We start from the raw sequence: 19,878 nt of genomic DNA, 5'->3' as shown, positions 1-19,878 counted from the left end.
GTGACATGATCCGTAACTCTATCTATAGGTGTTATGGTATCATTCCCACCATTAAAGAGGTTTTCCACCTTCCCAATGACCTCCGCCTCGCCTCACAGGACACAGAAAACGACCTGATGGCAATGCCTTTCACTGTACAGAGGCTAGGCTCAGATGTGTGTGTGCTTGTGTGTGTCGCAGTGTGTGGAGGGTGGGTCACTCCGTGCACAGACTCCAGTGTCTGTGGACAGCCTGTAGAGTTTGGCCTTCTCCCTGGTGTTAGTGGGGGAATCTAGCATGGCCAGTAAGCATGTATATCAGGCCATCTCACGGCTGGCTGGACGCTCCCTGGGTGGTCCACCATGGTCAATACTGCACTGGTGACTGGACACACAGAATGGGATAATCTCCTACTTTCTTTCAGGGCCATGGCGCGCGCGCACACACACACACACACACACACACACACACACACACACACACACACACACACACACACACACACACACACACACACACACACACACACACACACACACACACACACACACACACACACACACACACACACACACACACACACACACACACACACACACACACACACACACACACACACACACACACAATGCTGGCCTGGCCATAGAGGCTTGCCTGGCCCTAATTTCAGGTCAGGACTAGTCAGGGGGAGGCAGAGGGTTTGGGAACCTGGAGCGAACGAGGGCACAGTGTTGTTGGGTGAGAGTGGAGGGTGAGGTTGGGGGGGGGGGGGGGGGGGGGGGGGGCAGAGGGGGAGCCCATTTCAGCCAGAGCAGTGGAGCACACTGGGGGCCTCGCCTCTACTGGCTGTTGGGGGGAAAACAAAAGGAGGTGTGATCCACACAAAACATAGGACCAGAATGTGTGTGTGTGTGTGTGTGTGTGTGTGTGTATGGTTATGAATGTGTATCATTGTTCAGAGTTTCCTTCAGCTCCAGCAACTCGCTTCAACACCCCTGCTGCCCACACACAAAGGCACCTAATTGACACCACAGATTTAGGCCACTAGGTTTAACTGTTCCCCTTCCAGCCACTGCTGGAATAATCAGAGTAATCCAAGGGAACATATAGCTTCTCATGCCACATTTTAGAGGAGTGTTGGATATGAGGCAGCAGTGCCCGGTAATATTCTACAGTGAATAAAACCATAGTTTGTTGATGATCTAGTAGGCTCCTTCTTCTTTGCACCTTAATCTCCGCCCCGAGTTGATTTCCCTCAAGAGACGTCACAAATACAGTTTCGTATTCTTTAAAAAGCTCAAACAAATATGAATCCTCTGAAGTTTTTACTGTAGCAAACGTCATTAAAACAGGAAAATAAAGAATATGTCTGGGACTATATCAGAAGCAAATAATACATATTTTAAAAGGAGTGTTTAAAGTATATACCAGAACAGTGCCTCATTGTATAGGAAAACGTCAAGGTTAAAAAGCCCAGAGGGAGAAGATGGATCAGACTTTGGACACACACTTCATTCTTGTTTGAATTAGCTAATTCAGTTTTTGTATCTTTTTTTATTTGATTGACAAGAAGAAAAATATAGGATATCATAATCAGATCATATAACGTTCTCTTTCAGCTTATATATATTCTCAGCAAGAAAATAAACATTACTGACATACATAGAAACAATAATTGAATAGAAGAGACAAAAACAACTTAGACAAACTTTAATTTCAAATTGTTCAACTTTATTGAAAATATATATCAGGGCAACACTTTTGGGATTCTGCAATCATTATAAAATAAATGAGTTCATTATTCTATGAATACGATAGGGTAGTTATGTATGGGTACATCATGTCCCTCAGAAAAGAGGAAAGTAATTCAACCGTGACAAACTCTTGTCAAACCATTTTCCAGTCAAATACTTGACTACGTTTGGAAAGAAAGACCCCTTGGGGTCTCATCCAATCTTCGACCTAAAATTGCTCTCAAATATAGTAATTCATATCTAATGAAGCTAATTTTGAAAAATATTGCAGAGCAGCACAATGTAACACTTAAGACAGCTCTTAAATTGATTCAATCTTTTAAACTTACCTTTTAGAAGTGTCTCCAACTTACCTGTCCACATCCACAAAGACTGACGACTAGAAAACTGAAAACACTTTATTGATGTGTGTCTAACTGACTGTTCTTATCCACATGTGGCCAGGCTAAACATGTTCAGAAAAATGAGCTACAGACAGCATGTGTGCTTTGTCACCGTCGCTGCTTTTCCCTCCATGTTGGCACTCCTGACTGGCTGCATCTGCGGAGACATGAACAAAGGAAAGGACAGTGATTAGTGAAAAGAAGGCTCCTTACACTGCACAATTATTTCAGTAATATTCTTCTTATTCTCTGTGTTCTTAAACCGCATCAAATAAAATACAGGGAGTCGACATAAGTAGCTGTACGTTTAAAAGAAGCTTCATCATTTGTGCTTAATCATGCGCTCTGCATACAGCCAGCTGGGATGACGCAGTCTGTGTCATCATCTTTCCAGGCACACCAAACTGTTAATTTTTACTGCAAGGAGGGGAGGGGGGGGGGGGGCGTTGGGGTTGTGCAGATAGGGGTGTGCGTTTGTTTGTGCGTCTATCAGCTGTCTGTATCAATGCTGTGCATGACCCCTGAGCTAGCAGACAGTCATGGGTCAAAGGTCTAGGTAGAGCCTGTCTGGGCTTCCTGGCTGACCCCAACGCCTGCAGCACAAACACACAGAGGGGGGATGGGTTGCCCCCCACCAGACTAATATCACCTTTGGGATTAGGATCCAGACAGAAACACATTGGCCCCAAACACACACACACACACACACACACACACACACACACACACACACACACACACACACACACACACACACACACACACACACACACACACACACACACACACACACACACACACACACACACACACACACACACACACACACACACACACACACACACACACACACACACACACACACACACACACACACACACACACACACACACACAGATCTGCTTGGTCATAAAACAGGACGGTCGCAGTGCATGACGCAGAGAGAAGCAGCAGAGATGCTGAGTCTCAGAAGGCCATCTAATTATCTTTCAGCTACGAGTTAAAAGGGGAGACTGGGGAGACTCCAGCGTCACCATGGAGAGAGCAGAGGAAGCAGCTAACACAGAGTTAGCTAGCTACATCGTGGTGTTGTTGCACCGGGTGAAAGAGCAGCTGACAAGAGCTTTGTTTGTGGCTAAATCTCCCTTTCATATGTCAAGCTGCTAATTGCATTTAACCTCAGCACTGATGTAGCTAGCTGCAGGAAGAGAGAGACCAGAGCACCAAACCTGATAAAGCAACATCAGCATGCCAGACGCTTGTATATAAAAAAAAACGCAAATCAAAGAGAAGCGAGACTGCAGGAAGAAAAAAGGTCAAATTCAGAGAAGCTGACGGGCTTCACTGCCAGGCCATCGGGAAAACTCCCCAAATAAGCCCCAGTGTTAAGCCTGCTAATCCCGGGTATTATTGCAACATCTGTGAGGTCTAGAGAGGCTCTGCCAGTGATTAGCAAGACAGATGTAAACAATATCCTGGCTGTAAAGGAGAAGAGAGGAGAGAGCTTGGTTGATCTGAGTAACACTTTGCTGGAAGGATAAGAGAAGTAGAGATAGATAGAGATGAAATGTGGAGAATATAAAGCAGGTAAAGTGGGAGAGAGAGAGAGAGAGTGAGTCTAGAGGGTCAAATTAAGAAGAGGAAGTGGAGGATTGGTGGAAAAGAGAAGGAAGATATTTTGGAGGAATGGGTGTGAGATGTAAAGAAAGGAGCTCTGTTAGCTTGAGGACGTCAGGTTGGAATAAGTCGAGGGGGTTGATAGAATACAGTAGATGGGGGAGGAGGAGGAGGGAGACAGAAGGTGACAGCATGAGGGGAGAAGGAGCAGCAGATTGGGAGACGGTGGACCCGGGGCCGGGGGTGCCGCGACCGGCTGACGAGACACCAGGGAGATGGGCCTAATTTATGCAGAGTTAGGCTGAGGAGTGGAGGGTGTCTGGGACCCCCTCAATAGCCCTGAGAACCAAGGGGAGCAGCTATGGGTGCTAGCTGTGTGAGCGCATGGGGGAGGGGAGGGGGGATGGGGGAGTCTATCTTTTTTTTTTTTAGAGAGACAACAAGGGGGTTGGGGATGCTGCCGCTCTCTCTGCTCAATTCAGGCAAGGCTGTCCGTCTGCGTCCCATTAAGGTTCGGGACAGGGCATGGGGAACGAGGCGGTGAAGGGGAGAGGGAGGACGGGAGGAGGAGAAGAGAGGGTGAGGCCATGCTTAACTCCCTCTCCACCAGAGATGCTCCCCCCCCCCGCTCCAGTCTTCTTCTCCGGTCAGGCCACCTATTAGATCCACAGAGCTGTCCGTCTGCTTCTCTGCATACTAATTCCCCATTACCACAGCCTGCCTGAACGTGAGCGAGGAGCAGAGTCGGACGACATCAGACGAGGACTATGTGATGGGTTTGTTGTGTGAGAGGCTGTGAGAGTACTTCAGCATCAAGGAAGGACACAGGAGTGGGCTGGTGTTTGCCTAATATCGGCCTTTGGTGACATTAGACATCATCTTTTCTATACCTTATAGCCAAGATTTCGATTTTGATTATTTAGTTCATTATTGTTATTATATTTGTTTATACATCACTAGGGATTGCTTATTAAAACCAAGTCCATCCTGCATTACGGTAACACCAGTCATTCTTATGCTGGTGGGTTGGGACCCCCTGAGCTGTCCATGTATTTGCTCTAAGAATCTCTTTTCAGGTGAACTGCTCACATTCTTGACAAGAGATTTCAAAAATAGATACTGCTAGACTGTAAGGGTTTATAATGTATGTAAGAACACTGTCTATGAAACGAACAAAATACAGGCCCTGCAGCTTTAATATCAAAATATCAATATTAATGTCCGTCGTTCAAATCTTGTATCAGATGTTCGACGAGACATATTGTATGCTTTGTGTGTGTGTGTGTGTGTGTGTGTGTGTGTGTGTGTGTGTGTGTGTGTGTGTGTGTGTGTCCACTGAGAGGTGGAAAGGACAGCCAGGCAGGGTGATGGTTGAGTGTGTTGATGCAGGCAGACAGTTTAATGACAGTCCTCACCCCTGAACATACAAGCCAATGAGCGCCTGGCACGCTCGCAGATGTACACACACCGTATGACACCTGCACATATACGTGTGATATATGGTGTGGCTTTCTCTGAAAAAGACACAGGCCAGTGAAAATGAAACAGAAAGAAATCTCTCTGTGTATGACCCTGGAAAAAATAACTAAGAGGGCTAGAAACAGGCGCGTCTTCTGACCCTCGCTTTATTGTGTTAATAATAAACAACGAGTTTTGAGTTTGTCCCTTTGCACATTCACACCTTTCACCCCGAATCTTACAAACAAGATTTATATAGATGACAATGCACAAAACAATGGCAAACCTGTCATAAGCAATGATAAATGAAACTCTGGTATGTTCTCAGAATCTACATGCTTGCTACCAGCACTGTTTTAGTAAGGAACAGTGCAGAGCAAAGCGCTTTTCAGCAGCTCGACAGAAGCCTCGCACTGTGCTTTCTTTGTAAGTTGTGCCTAGCCACGGCCTTGCATCTTATTCAGCAGGACCTGCTCAGGTCTGGACTTGAATTTGGAGCCCAAACAAAGACATAGAGCCACCTCATTAAAAAAACATGTCATTGGATCAGGCCCGGGCTGAATTGTGTGATTTTCCCTCCTACCATAAGTGGCCGTGACTGAGCGTCGGGCTGAATGAGAGGCCGTATAGAGGCCTACCAATGGAGCGCCATGCCACATCCCTATGGGAACCATCCCCTCACAGAGGGGGGCACATTTAAAGCTTTGTTGGTCTGTTAACACAGCTTTCTAAAACGCCTCTTTATGGACTCAGCTAAGCAAACTGCAGCCCCTGATTTTCTTGCGCCAGACGGAAAAAGTAAAAAAAAAGGGAAACAAGAAAGGAGACAGTGAAAGGAAACACAATAAGAGGAGAAAAGAAGCTGTTTAAGCAAAATGAAAGAAAAAACGTGATACAAGCAAGCACCAGAAATCAAGTAAACAGATTAATGAATTAACAGCCACATTTAGAAATTATATTTTAATAGTTCAAATTGACCCTTAATGCCTCGCCAATACATGAAAATATACTCTGATGCAGAGGACTGTGAACACCTGCTCCCACTGCACTGAATCACCTGAGAAGTGAACTTTGCAGCAGCGGATGCAGCAGAACCAGGTCATTGACAAACTGCACCGTCTCACCGTGTCCTCTGATACTGTCAGAACACGTTTACCCAGAGGACTACAGCATCCTGCTGCTGGAACAATAGGTTTGTGTGGGACTGTGTATGTGTGACAAACACAGTCCTGGCTGGGAAACCTGCGCTGGAGACTTAGTCAGTCTCACAGGGCACTCAGGATGACAGTGAAATGAATAACAATGAACTTGTTCAGAGTCAAGTTCAGAACATAAGAGATGAACCAGAGCTGAGGAGCACAGCCATACACAAAGAAACAATGTGTGTGTGTAGGTCCGTGTGTGTGTGTGCATAATTGTGTCATCGCGCTCAGGAAATATCTTAATATGTGCCGAGCACTGCTCCATAGAAGAACACCCACAAAGATGAAAATGCACACACACACACCTCCTCTTCTCACTCCCCTCCCCTTCCCATCTTGCCGTGCACATGCAGCAAGGACCCCATCCTCGCATTTCTATTGCCGTCTGCTGCGCGCCTGATGAAAAAGCAGAACGACAGAGGGGGTGCACATGTCTAAAGGCAAGAAAACGCACATTTGTAAATCACAGCCCCAATATAAACATTGGGTATAATAGGGGTTTCTCATGCGCATTGGCAGGGGTCCACCTCGCCGTGAGCTCCATCAGGCGTGTTACACGTTTCTCAGCCTGCTACAGGAGAACATGTGACTGAACAGCCTCCACCTCCATCCGGCAGAGATGATGATCCGCGGAGCTGAGAAAGTATCTAAATACATTTACATAAAAGATTGTGCCACGTTGACAGAGGCAACTGCTGAGAATGCACCGTGCTCATCATTGTCCCCAAAAATCAGAGTAATGATTGAAATGTGGAGCGGAGGGAGGGGAGGGGGGAGTAAAACGGGAAATGGTCACTTTATTCCGGGAAGAAACTGGGGAGCTGCTGGCAGCCCCTGTCCCCCTTTATGGTAATGACATCAGCATTGCAGGAACCAGAGATGTACGCAGAATAATACAGAGGATAGGAAATAGCACTATAAGAGCAAAATAAACACTAATAATTGTCACAGCCCATGAGAATAAGACTGGCTGGAGATTTGATCAAGATTAAGTTTGTGCCATTTATGATGAACAAGGTAATCACATTGCCTTAACTGAGACGCTAAAATAAACAAAATTGCGGACAAATGTGCCAACACTCACGAGACACAAAGACAAAGCTCTTCACCAGCGCTCTAAATATCTCATCACGATGTAATCACGCAGTTTAAAAAAAAAGATGTGGTATAACTGAGGTACGTAGTAACAACATATGCAAGGATATCTAGGGATATCTACAATTTATCTTATAAAATGTAGTATAGGGAAACATTGAAGAGTTGAAGAATGTTTCTGGGTGAATTATTTACCTTCCCTCTGGGAAAAATAAATCCGGCAAGGATGTTCTGTAGACTAGCTTCAAAATACTGCAGATATGAGACCTGTTTCCGTAACGCAGCAGAGATATTCCGGCTCCAGATTTTATTAGGAGATAAACTGACCAGATTGTACTGTAACAAATTTAGAGGATAGGATTCCAGTAACCTTTTAATCAAATGGATGGGACATAAAGGTGAGCATGGCCCCAGGTACTGAGCGGCTTTTGGAAGCGGCACTTTAATTTTGAAAATAAAAACAGGCAGGCAACAGTGGAGCGCGGTGAAGCCCTGTGATAAACCTCTTGCAGATATAGTCAGCTAGCCAAACCATCCTGTCAGATCAGTGCCTGAGGAGAGGCAGAGGGGGAAAGGGAGGCGGCGAGAAGGGGAAGAGAGCAAAACATGGGTGAAAAGGGTCAGCAGGGAGGAAGGCTAAACCCCAGAAGCAGGCAAAAGATTGTGTGTGCAGTGCATTTATATTTCAGCATACGTGTGTGTGTGTGTGTGTGTGTGTGTGTGTGTGTGCGTGCGTGTGCGTGCGTACGTCCGTGTGTGTGTGTGTGTGTGTGTGTGTGTGTGTGCGTGCGTGTGTGTATCAACCCCAGCTGGGCAGACATTTACTTGACATGCTGATAGGGATTTAAGCAGTGGGTGGGTGGTGTGTCCGACCAAGGTGAGTGAATGAGCAGAGAAGGGGAGCTGGTGGGGATCGGAGGATGATAGGGGGTCGGGGGTGGGGGGGCAGACCAGAGGGGCTCACAAAACTGCCGTTACTAAGCTTGATTTCAGCGCCAGTTGAGACGATTAGAAGACGAAGGCAGAAATGAGGAGGAAAACAGGGAGGGAGGTGGGTTTTCATAGGAGAACCCTCCAGGCTATGGAAGAGAAGGGGGACTGGTCTATTGAGGTGATGAGGGAAAGCGGGTCTTTCTTTCAGACAGTCTAATGAAGCATGAGTCCCCGATGAAGAATGGAGGCAGGCTACCGCAGGGTGGGTTAGCTTGCGTCTCCTCTCCCCTCCATTTCTCCCCTTTCTCCGTCCTCTCTTTGCCACATCCTCTCTTTCTTCATCCCCTTCCTCATGCACTGCATTCCCCGCTTCCTAAAGGGCTTCCACTGTTTATTTCAAAGAGGCGTAACGTGCCGCAAGCTCACGCACTAGCCTCTCAGATGATTTGATGAAATGGCAATGATACAGTGGCGGGCTGCATTTCACCAATAAAGAGGATTGCTATTGATGGGCAGCTTCATCAAGGAAATGCAACATACGGCAAGGCAATATATAATATAAGCAAATAGCCCGGGGTGAGATCCAGTAAAATATATTAGATCAGAAATCTATTTGAATTTGAAAATGTGATGAGTTAAAATGATTTCTTTATGGATCCAACAAAATCCTTTAAAACAGGTCCATTTAATGGCTGACATAGATATCTGATTGTGGTGTTCACATACGATGAACCCCGAGCAGACATGTTAAATTACAAGAGGCAGCAGACTGAGACAGACAGGGGGGCTGTCAAAGTGTCTGACTGGGTTTGACTGTGTTTGACTGGGGGTTGTTTGACCAGGGGGTTGACGGGGGGGCTGCAGGACTGATTTCTGGCTGGATTTGGCTCCGGGCCGGCTGGAGACTGGCCAGAGGCTGACAGAAGGGGGGTGGGTTCCCCTGCTTCTCAGCTCAAGTTGTCCCTGAAGCAAAGCAATAAGAAGCAGCTTATAAAATAAGCAAACACGGAGGCAGCTTACCGATAGTCAGCCAACCAGCCGGGGATGAACGGCAGATGAACCACACACACACATACACACACTACACACACACACACACACACACACACACTATGCGCAGCACTGATACCCCCCACACCCCTGACCTTGACCCCTGACGTCCCTCCTAACCCGTTTCTGAATGGAAGTCAGTGCAGCTGGGGCGTCTAGCCATGAACTAACCGCATCCCCTCCGCCGCACAGCCCCCTCATCCCCTAATCATTTAGCCCGTTCCCACGCTAGATGACTGGGATGCTGTCCCTGCATGTGAATGGTGCAATTTCATATTTATATGGCTGCCATGGTCCTTTTCTGTCTGTTTCTAAGGGCAACAACAATCCCAGGATTTCCTGTGGTTTGTATGAATTACCTGCCAAACATTAATCCCAATGTTTTATTTTCAATTCGGGAGGCTTTTCTTTGACTCCGCACAACATTATTCCTCGCTGCTTTAAGCCTCAAATTGCATCTGCAGTCTCTCTCAATGGTTCACTCGTATAAACCATTCAGCCTGAGCACATACATACGCCGTATAATGTATGTGCGAGTGTGTGTGTGTGTGTGTGTGTGTGTGTGTGTGTGTGTGTGTGTGTGTGTGTGTGTTTGTGTGTGTGTGAGCTCATACACGTCATTGAAGGGGTTCAAACCCCTCCACCTTCACATTTTCATTACGGCCAAATCTCAGGCCTGTGCTACAGCAGCGTGGCCTTTTGCAGGCGAGCAGGCAGTTTAATCAAATATACAGCACTACTCCATTTTCATTTCCTTTTCATACAGCCTCCATTCCACTACGGCTTCATAATTCTCCCCTCAGAGCTGTCTAGGCCGCCTGAGTGTTTGCAGCCTGTTGAAATGACATAATCAGCGACTTGGATAAATGCATGACTGTTTTTCCCTGAGTCTATAATCAGACTTGGGGCTCAGTGTAGCAGCTTTGAGGAAACAGCAGCAACACTTGACTCAGGATTCACTTCGTAAAGAGGAAAGTTTCACATAGGGAATTTGGTTTAGTTTCAATGAATTGTATTTATTTTGATGTGCCATGTAAGTCTTGAAAAATAAAACGATTGTCATTACAAACAGAGGCTCGAAAATATGCTGTGTTTCAAATAAATATTGGTCAGAGGCAATCTTTTTAACAAATTGACTCTTTTGGACAGAGTCATAATACTTAATGTGTTATAAATAATGGGAAAATGTTACGACTTAAATTCAATGCAAAATAAGTAGCATTGTTAATTATATAGTGTATATTACAGATATTTAAATATACAGTATAAGCCTTTAAAAAAAGACAAATATTAATAAAAAATACTATTACGATTATTTGGAAGCTTCTACATAAAATGTTAATCGAGGCATTACATCCATATAACAAAAGGTTACTGCGAAGATAACGTCCAATAAGGAAAATATGCAAATGAGAGAGTTTACCCTTTGTGCTATATTTAGAAAGATATAAACACAGCTATTCAAATGTCTTCTTTTCATTTAAGTGATCAAGTGCTTGGAGGAAGAAAGCGATCACTTATTTGTCTCAAAGAAAGAAAGACGTGGATCTGGCCAAGATGAATTGAGTGATGGCTGTAAATGCTTTCAGCAACTATTACTTCAGTGGGTGGAACACATTTAATCAATACCTAAGCAAATAAAAAGCAGCAGTGGGCAGTCTGAATGAGGAAAGCTGCAGCATTCCACAATCACACATCCAAATGAACAATCCACTTCCATGCTGCTCCACGGAGAGGACGTGATTACACGCTTAAAGGCCGGGTTTTCGGATCATTTGATAAAACGCTCCAAGGGTTAAGGCCATTTCCAAATGTTTATTCTATGTTGGGAGATCGCATATTTCACTCTAACCGAATGATGTATATAATGTTACAATCATTTTATAATAACATTGTATCTCTAACAAAGGGTTGTTTCTGTTCTTTTAGCAATATTCATAATTTGGACAGAAAACTGTATGTTTAAATGGTTAAGTAACAAATGGTAAGCAATAGCATAGGAGGCATGTGAAAGAATCCTATATGTGGTGTTTCTGACTTTGGATTCTAAATGGAAAAGAGTGGATACTGTCACTGACATTCACACACACACACTACTATATTCATGCAGTACGTCCACCTAAAGACTACCGTGCCATCCTGCCGGTTCTCTTTGTGTTGAATTATGCATAATTGCAGCCGCGTAGTAACACACATGTCTATAGCGGTTATTAGCATAAAAGCTTTCTGCAGGAGATGGTGTTGGGGTGCATGTCCTTTTCTCCCTGAGAGTAAGAGTGAATGGATACATTCATACACACATGATATGGATTAGCATGCAAGTGCGTGTGCTTCTGTGTTCATACGGTATGTGTGCATTAGTGGGGATGGAACAGTTAGGGTTGCCGACTAGCATGCGCTCTAAAAAACATATGGTCCACATTTCAATTAAAATATGCAAATAAGATTATAAGGGCTCCACCTAGTTAATCCCCCATGAAGACAAACTACTCTTTATTCGTGGAAAGACTGTGTCCTCCCTACAGCAAGACAAAACTGTATCTATAGTGACCACACCGACTTCCACATTCCAAATAATGCATGTTAAACACACATGTTAAATTGTTAATTCTGCAGATTTTATTTATTTTTGTTCACCGTCTTTTTCTTGTTGATCTACGAAAATAACTCTTTCTTACTTATACTAACTACAGTAAGCGCGGGTACTCGACACTAACCTGCTCCCCACCTCAGCCTCATCAGTGTCACTACGGGCTGATTAGACAGAGAAGCTTGATTACAACTGCCTGAGTCTGATAGAGAAGAAGATAACAGGGGTGAACCAGCCTTTTGTGGATTTCTAAATGACAGCAGCGGTTACCACACAACTTAAAAAGATAATTTATTTTCCAAATCCCCCCAAGGCTTTCAAGGACGAAACGCCTGCATGTAAATTGATGTACCATAGGCAAATATTTAAAAATATTATCTTTTTGTCATAGACTCTTCTCTCGAGACAGCGTGTGTGTGTGCATCACACTCCCTGTGAAGTTAGGCTACACTACAGACTAAAAACACAAGGCATACAGCAGGTTTTCAGAGTGGATGAGCCTACATCCAGGACACGGACAATTCGCTCCCTCAAATAATTAGCACTGACAGGTGAAAACGACCAGGAATGCCACGGGAGATCACAATGTAACGGACAATTTCACAAACTATAGACATCAGTAACACACACACACACACAAAAACATAAACACACATGTCAAAGCACAACAGCAATAACAGAGGATTCATCAGCACCGCTAACACCACATTAAGACCATAAAGAACCAATACATCTCCTGCTCCACGTACACAGCCTGTATCCTGCTGCTTCTGCACTGATACCCCTGATCCCCCTGCGCTTTGACAAGGCGTAATAAAGCCTGTATGAAGCGCCGCATTGTGTGGGGAGAACACAATGTTGCATGCTGAGTGCTGTGAGAAGGGCGTACACCGGTGGGTCCCACGGCGCAGCAGCGCACCAGGGCCTATAGCGGGGAGTGCAGAGCATGCTAATGAGGTCATTATGTTATGCCTCTCCCTCGCCCCTGCTCTCCTTTACAGTGTGGGCTTCGCCTGTCACAGGAGGCAGGGTACCCTGGTAATGCAGCCAACCACAGATGTCACATGTGACACAATGAGAAGACACATGAGCGTCTCCGAATGAGTCGCAGAGAGAAAGACAGGGTGACGCTCCATTTTTCAGCTAGCATCAAAAGCACGGCATCAGTGATTTGCATAAGGTGAGCTTAGAGAACAGTAAAGAGGAGGGCAGCGACAGGCGACATTCATTTGCTAATTGTTCCTGCTGTGTATTCAATCAGCAGCCGCGCAGGATTGTGTATCCTTTTTTCCTTTTTACGATAGCGCTATTATTTACAATCGAGTGGGAGGGGTTAAGTACCAAGCACATGCAAATGCAATTACATGATATTTGCATAGCCGTTAACAATTAGAGGGCAGATGGCAAACAGCGGGCATAAAAAAGCGACCGAGCGCCATCTTGGCTGAGGAGACAGCTGGCAAACAAGAATCGGCCATTTTGTAAGCACGGGGCGCTGCCAGGCTGATGCGTGGAGAGGCGCCAGTCTCTCTCTGTGTGCCAGGAGATTGGCAGGCTCCCTGGTACAGGCAACAACAACACACTCCTCCTACAGTCAGTGACAGTATGATCACAGCCAAGGGCTCCTGCTGAGAACTGACTGAGGAGATCAACTGCAACATTATGTGTCTGTGTTTCACTTTAAAAACACACTCTGAGAAGAGATGGTATGCTATCATAATACTGTTACAAGGCGGATGTTATTTATGATCTCCTTGATTAGTTCAATATGTAAAATCACATCTGTGGTTTTGTTAAACACACTACAAGCAATTCAATTAAGACATTGTACTCACCAAGAAGTATGACTCCCGTTCCAACCTTTTTTTTTTTTCCTTCTGGCAAAGCTGCTCATCTGTCCTGTAATGTCCTTCCAGCTCCACGGATATGTACAGTACAGTATGTTTTGCTGCTTGACCTCTCCAAACTTTTTTTCAGCCGGATGTTTCTGGCAGTGCATAACAAACTTAATTTTTACTCAAAGCTTTCACCTCTACGCTGCAGCCAAGTATTTTCATTCCTGAAGATTTTGCCAATTTTCTTTAGTCAGCACCAATTTTGCTAAAACGTCTGAGGGGCGAGTCTCTTAGCGTGGAGAAGGACTTTTGTAAACGTGAAGGGTAAAAAAGTCAGATGAAAAACCTGGTAGTAGGAGGGGGACACGGAGCAGTTACAACTACTGTCCTTTTCATCTCTCATTCAATTAGCAGCCATTCACTTGTGCTGCCTGCCATGGGATCCCTGCTGCACAGCAGTAAGTGGACTTCAGGTGCTATTTCCACAGAGAGACAGAGAGAGAGAGGCAGAGAGACAGAGAGGTATGAAAGCCTGGGCCCACCTTCCTCTCTTCAACCTTATAGATCAATACTGCATTGCCATATCCTCTGATGGGAGCTGCTGTAGTGAGGGTAAGAAAATCTAAGGCGAAAAGACAGGTTATGTCTGATACAGGGGATGAGAGAAAAAGTTCAAATTGTTCTTTCATCCTGGCTCATGAGATCTTTGGAATATTGTGCCCTACGTGCTTGGAAGTTGGACTGAGCAGAAACGTCGTGTGTACCGTCCCCAATGGATCCTTATCAAACAGTTCAGGTGGAATGGGTAATAAGAGGGAGGTAGCTGGAAGAAAAGCGACCTTCAACGTCCTGTCTTATTCTTCTTCTGTTTTCTCTCCCTCCCTCGCTGTCTCAGTGTCTCTCTGACAAAGTTTTATCAAGTGGTGTTGGACGCAGCAAAAACCCCTCCGGCTGAACCACACACAAAGACTCTCTCTCTCTGCCTCTTCCTTCTGCCTTTTTCTCTCTATTTTACACACAAATGTGCACCTACTGACACGCACACTGCGTGTGGGGCGGTGAGGGCCCTGGCCCTGGCTGATGCTGGGACTGTTGGAGGAAGATAGAAAGAGAGATGGAGAGAGGAGCTGTGAGCGGTGGTGCTGGTTGGTCCCTGGGCTCCGGGGCCTGCAGGCGGTGCTGGGCAACCTCTGCTAGCCTCTCTCCTCTGTATTGATTTCTGCTGCTCCGCGTTGCTCCGCTCCGCCGTGGAGGCTCCTAGCCGGCGGGGATGAGAGCTCGACTCACCCGCCTCACCTGCCTCTCTCCTGGCTTGCCTGGCCTAGCCTGCCCACTCTGCCGCAGTGTTGGCTGGCCCCTGCCGGCTCCACGGGACCCTTGTATGCAGTGCCGGGGCCACAGGAAGAGGGCAGCCAGAGAGCCCATGGCGATCCACAGCTGTGTTCACCTGCTCTGGGTTCAGCCGCTTCCAACCACCTCCTCGAACTGCTTCTATCCTTCTCTCCTTCCATCCTTCCACCCACTCTGCTTCTCTTGTTCCTCCTCCACTGCCTCCTCCTCCTCTTTCTTCTGTACACAAACAACCAGAGACAGAGGGAAAAAAACAAGTTAGTGTTAACTTTCAGCATTTTACACACTCTGAATGTCAATCCTGGTCTTTGATCAGCGAGAAGTCGGGGGTGAGGAATCTGGCATCCTCTCTCAGCCGGTAATGTGAACCCGCTAACCTCACAGAGCAGAAACTGCGGGGATTGGAGGCCTGAGAGTTAAGTGTGTCAGGCAGAGAGATGCTGCCTGCCAAAGGTACTCTCAGCTATTAGATTCTGATGTGCTGCAGATAGCAAAATATAGCAAGAGTGGGCCCATTATAAAAATCACCACCGCATCGATCAAATACATTAGAAATATTTACAGGAAAAGTTTCTCTTCAACAACCACCCTCATTTGCTCCTCCTTGGCCACACAAGCCCACTGAGATGTACATTGATTTGCCCTTAGTGGTTATAAAAAACAAAAAGCCACATTTAAACTGACAGGCTTGTTTTAAAGACTCCCCTCTCTTTGCGCCATAGTGAGTGTGAAGGAATGGAAATGTTTTGGCCATGACCGGTGGTGCTCTAAGGAAACTTTGTCAAAGAAAACATCTCAGCTTTTGTATCATCTAGAATTATTCAAATGGGTTCAGCAACCCTCTTCTTATGATAATAGCAGTTGGGGGGACATTTCTTTGAGGAGTCATGGTCCCATTGTGTTCCTCAACAGGGAAAGAGCCGTGGCCAAATTCAACCCCCAACACCCCACATTGCTCCGCGCCGCACCAACCCCACAATCTCTGAAATATCCTGGCCACAGCCACCAGAGCTGTGACAGCCCTTCTGTCCACCTCTCTCCACCTCCTCTGCAGGACTGAAAAACAGACTTAAACCCACGGGCCGACTGCCAGGGGAATAGAGAAGTAAAGTGCGGAGGTTTAGAGCGGGTGGGCCAGCAAGGCTTTGGGAGTTAGCACTGTCTGTTAAGGAAAAGGCACAGGGGGTGCAGCATTGGCATGGGGGGGTTACACTGCTTGGACAAGAGAACCAAGTTTGGGAGAGAGGGGGCAAGTTGAGTTAGGGGGACATGGATTGGGACCGGGGGTGCGGTGCATGTCTTAGACACAATAATACTATTCATTGGGCTCAGACATGGGTGTTAACTCCCCTCTGACAGAGCACAATGGGACTCGGCAGCATTCAGGCAGCCTTGGTGATATTGTTAGTTCAGGGCTGCATTCTCCCTGCCGCAGGATAGAGCGCCCGCATTGTACCCGTCCAGCAGGATGGATGGAGGGAGGTTTGAGAGGTGAAAGGCAAAGAAAGAGAGAACAGTACGTTTGTCTATTCGTCAGTGCTTGAGGAGTGAGGGGCAGAGGGAAATGAGGGCAGAGAGGGAGGGGAGGACGGAGTGGTGGCGTTAGGGGTCTTTAGCCCCATGGCACGAGAAAAAATAAAAAGGACAAAACTAGAAGTAAAAAGGGACTGCGCAATAAATATAACCCAAGCAGCCGAGTGCAGGGCTAAAGAGGCATTACAGGGGGTGGGGACACAGATGTAGCGAGGAAGGCATGGTGGCATTTTTATGGTAAAAAGCACAGCAGGTTTGTATGCTGCCTCGGAGCCTGGATGCATTATGTTCAAAGAGGGAGAGTGGAGAGGAGTGGAGAAAATGAGAACTGTGGAGGTGGCTGTTTGTGCCTCGGATGAGATGACATGCAAACACCACGAGACCTACTTTTCCAGAGGAGAGGAGAGGGCAGGAGATGCATGAAACTGAGAGAGTTTAATCAGCAGTCTAAGACATGAGGCAGACAAATATCAGCAATACACATATAGTGGCAACATTGGTATCTGAATGAATGTGCAACCATTGAGATCTGCTAGTTTAACATTATAACAAATTCTATATGTTTTTGTCTGCAATTTGGTTGTACAAACGACACGTTGACGTCACCCTGGTCTTTATAAATATGTGAGGGCCATTTCTAGACATTTTTCTGATGTTACAGGAAAAAAATGTGCGTGATTAATCACACAAATAATTGGGAATGAAAATGTGCATTAGTTGAAGCACAAATGTATACAGAAAATGAAAGTTTGATATGCGGGCTTATAGACATATCATCAAATGGCTTTGGAAGCTGCAGTCACTGAGCCTCTACCTCCCACTGAATACCTAGCAGATATATAGTAGCATATATAGTAGCAGTAAGGTATGGATATAAAGGGCAGAAATATATAAGGGTGAAGTATGCATGTATCTAATCACTCACTAGACATGACACACACACTCCCCCCCCCCCCCCCCACACACACACACACACACACACACTCAAGAGTATCACTGCTCCTTCTGCACTGCACAACCGGCTTTCATGAACAGTACTTTGTTTGTTTCCCCTCTGGTAAACTCTGACCAACCGTTGCCATAGCAACCGTACCTAGTGTTTTGCTGTTCATGTGTGTGTGTAAAAAGAGAAAAAAGATTGTGGGGTTGTGAGGAGGATTAGAGCAGGAATTCCTGATCCTGATACGACAGATTTACTTCTGTGTGCCTTTTTATGTGTGATGATTACGGGGTGTTTGAAATACAAATCAAGGGACCCCAATAACGTAGGCCTACATCTTAATGTCTGATACATTGGTGGTGAATCTGGCTTAGAGCAACATGCCAAACAAACCAAACATTAAAAAGTGTTCCTCGTTTCCTAGTCATCTGCATTGACTCTCAGCACTGTGGGTTCAACGTGCCTGGCCAGAGGAGGAAGAAGTCAGTGGGGAGATGCTGGGTGTCAGGCAGCAGGGGCACGGCTCTCGTCAGGGAGCTAATGCCCTTCAGGGGTGGCTGAGGTAGGTAGGGTACGGCCCTTTGTCCCTGGTGGGGGGATTACACCGGTCAACCAGCACAGACAATGTTCCCCCCTCCTGGGAAGGGAGGACCAACCTGCTCTCTACCAATGATAGGGGCAGTCAACTGATCACTAACTTAATTAAGGACAAGGGAAAGTAAGAGAGGAGGAGGAAGGGTGAAGCAGGAGACAGAGAGTAAGGTTGGGAAGAAATCAAGGTAAGGGAGATAATATGGGGGGGTAGAACAAAGAAAGTGGAGGGTAAAAAAGCGATGCAAAGGAGCACAGGGATACGCTAAAATAAGAAGAGGCATGGAGTTGAAAAGAGAATAATGGTAGGAGGCAAAGGGGTGAACAGAAGGCTTCTCTATCACAGGATTAGGAGAGGGAAGATGAAAGGATCCGGTCTAACAGAGGACAGGAAAAAGGACAGAGGAGGGAGACCAGCGACTTAAACTCAAAGCAAGGAAATCAAGTAAAAGAGCGAGAAACAGGGGGGGGGGGGGGGGGGGGAGGGGAAGACAGCTCAGGTATCCATGACCTCAAGGCACTGGTGGAAGAGGCCTTTTCTTATAACAAGCGCACCATGTGAAACCCCTCTCTCTGTTCCCTATTTATGCCACAGCACACACACCTATTCAAATCCAATGAGAGATGCAGCAGATAATTCTATTACAGAGGACTGTAATAGAGGATATTTAGGGGACAGTTAGCGGGCCCAGGTAGCATAGCTCAGCCCACTGCAGACAGATATGGCTCTGCAATACTTAACAACAGGGATTTGGCAGCACTGTTGATTGAACATGCCAAATCCCATTTGTCGGAGGACTGTGCGCGGTTGTATCGACACTCTGTAACCTTGTGGCTCCGTAAAAGGATACCCGAGTATGAGTATGAGTGTGTGTGTGACGTGTGTGTGTGTGTGTTTTCCTGGCAGGCAGGTGGGTGGCACGGCTCTAAACTCTCCTCCATCTATGCTCTCCTCTATCCCTTCATCCTTCCATCTTTACTATGCTGTCCGCCTCGATTCCCTCTCTTCACAAAAAAGGGTGACAAGAAGGAGATGGAGAGGCCTTCTCAACACTTATTTTCTTGCTTTCCCTCCCTGCTTTCCTCCCCTTTCCCTCCCTCCGCTCCTTCCATCCCCTATGGTAGAGCTGCCAGACAGGAGTGCTCAGCAGCTCTCCGAACGTTATTGATCCTGAGAGCGAGCCGGCCAGGGAGTTGGTGTCTCTCCCTCTATCTTCCACACACCCGCATCCCCCACCACAGCGCCACAACTTTTTCCTCCTTCTCTCACTCCCTCCCCGCCTCTACTTCATTTATCAAGGTTAAAGAACTCTTATAAAAAAGGGAAGAGGGGGTCGCCTGGATGTTATCTGACTTCATGAAAGAAATCCCCTCAGGCCACTCCACTAGAGGAAGATGCTCTCTGCCAGATCTCCACACACACACACACACACACACACACACACACACACACACACACACACACACACACACACACACACACACACACACACACACACACACACACACACACACACACACACACACACACACACACACACACACACACACACACACACACACACACA

At 46.3% G+C, this 19,878-nt stretch overlaps 1 long non-coding RNA gene across 1 annotated transcript in view; it reads right to left on the bottom strand.

Annotated features, from left to right (window-relative positions):
* Positions 1 to 1,688: 1,688 nt before the first annotated feature.
* LOC307038366 overlaps positions 1,689 to 19,878 on the bottom strand; it is a 35,611-nt gene continuing 17,421 nt past the window's right edge. Inside the window, exons 3-4 of the long non-coding RNA XR_013807980.1 lie at positions 13,897 to 15,465; positions 1,689 to 2,273 (exon numbers count right to left, since the gene is read on the bottom strand). This is a non-coding gene — a long non-coding RNA (uncharacterized lncRNA). The remainder of the gene's footprint in view (positions 2,274 to 13,896; positions 15,466 to 19,878) is intronic.

Source organism: Notothenia rossii (genome assembly GCF_949606895.1).
Source record: "Notothenia rossii genome assembly, chromosome: 1".
NCBI classification, from domain to species: domain Eukaryota; kingdom Metazoa; phylum Chordata; class Actinopteri; order Perciformes; family Nototheniidae; genus Notothenia; species Notothenia rossii.
Note: the sequence above shows the minus strand (reverse complement) of the source record. Positions and strands in the feature narration are given on the sequence as shown.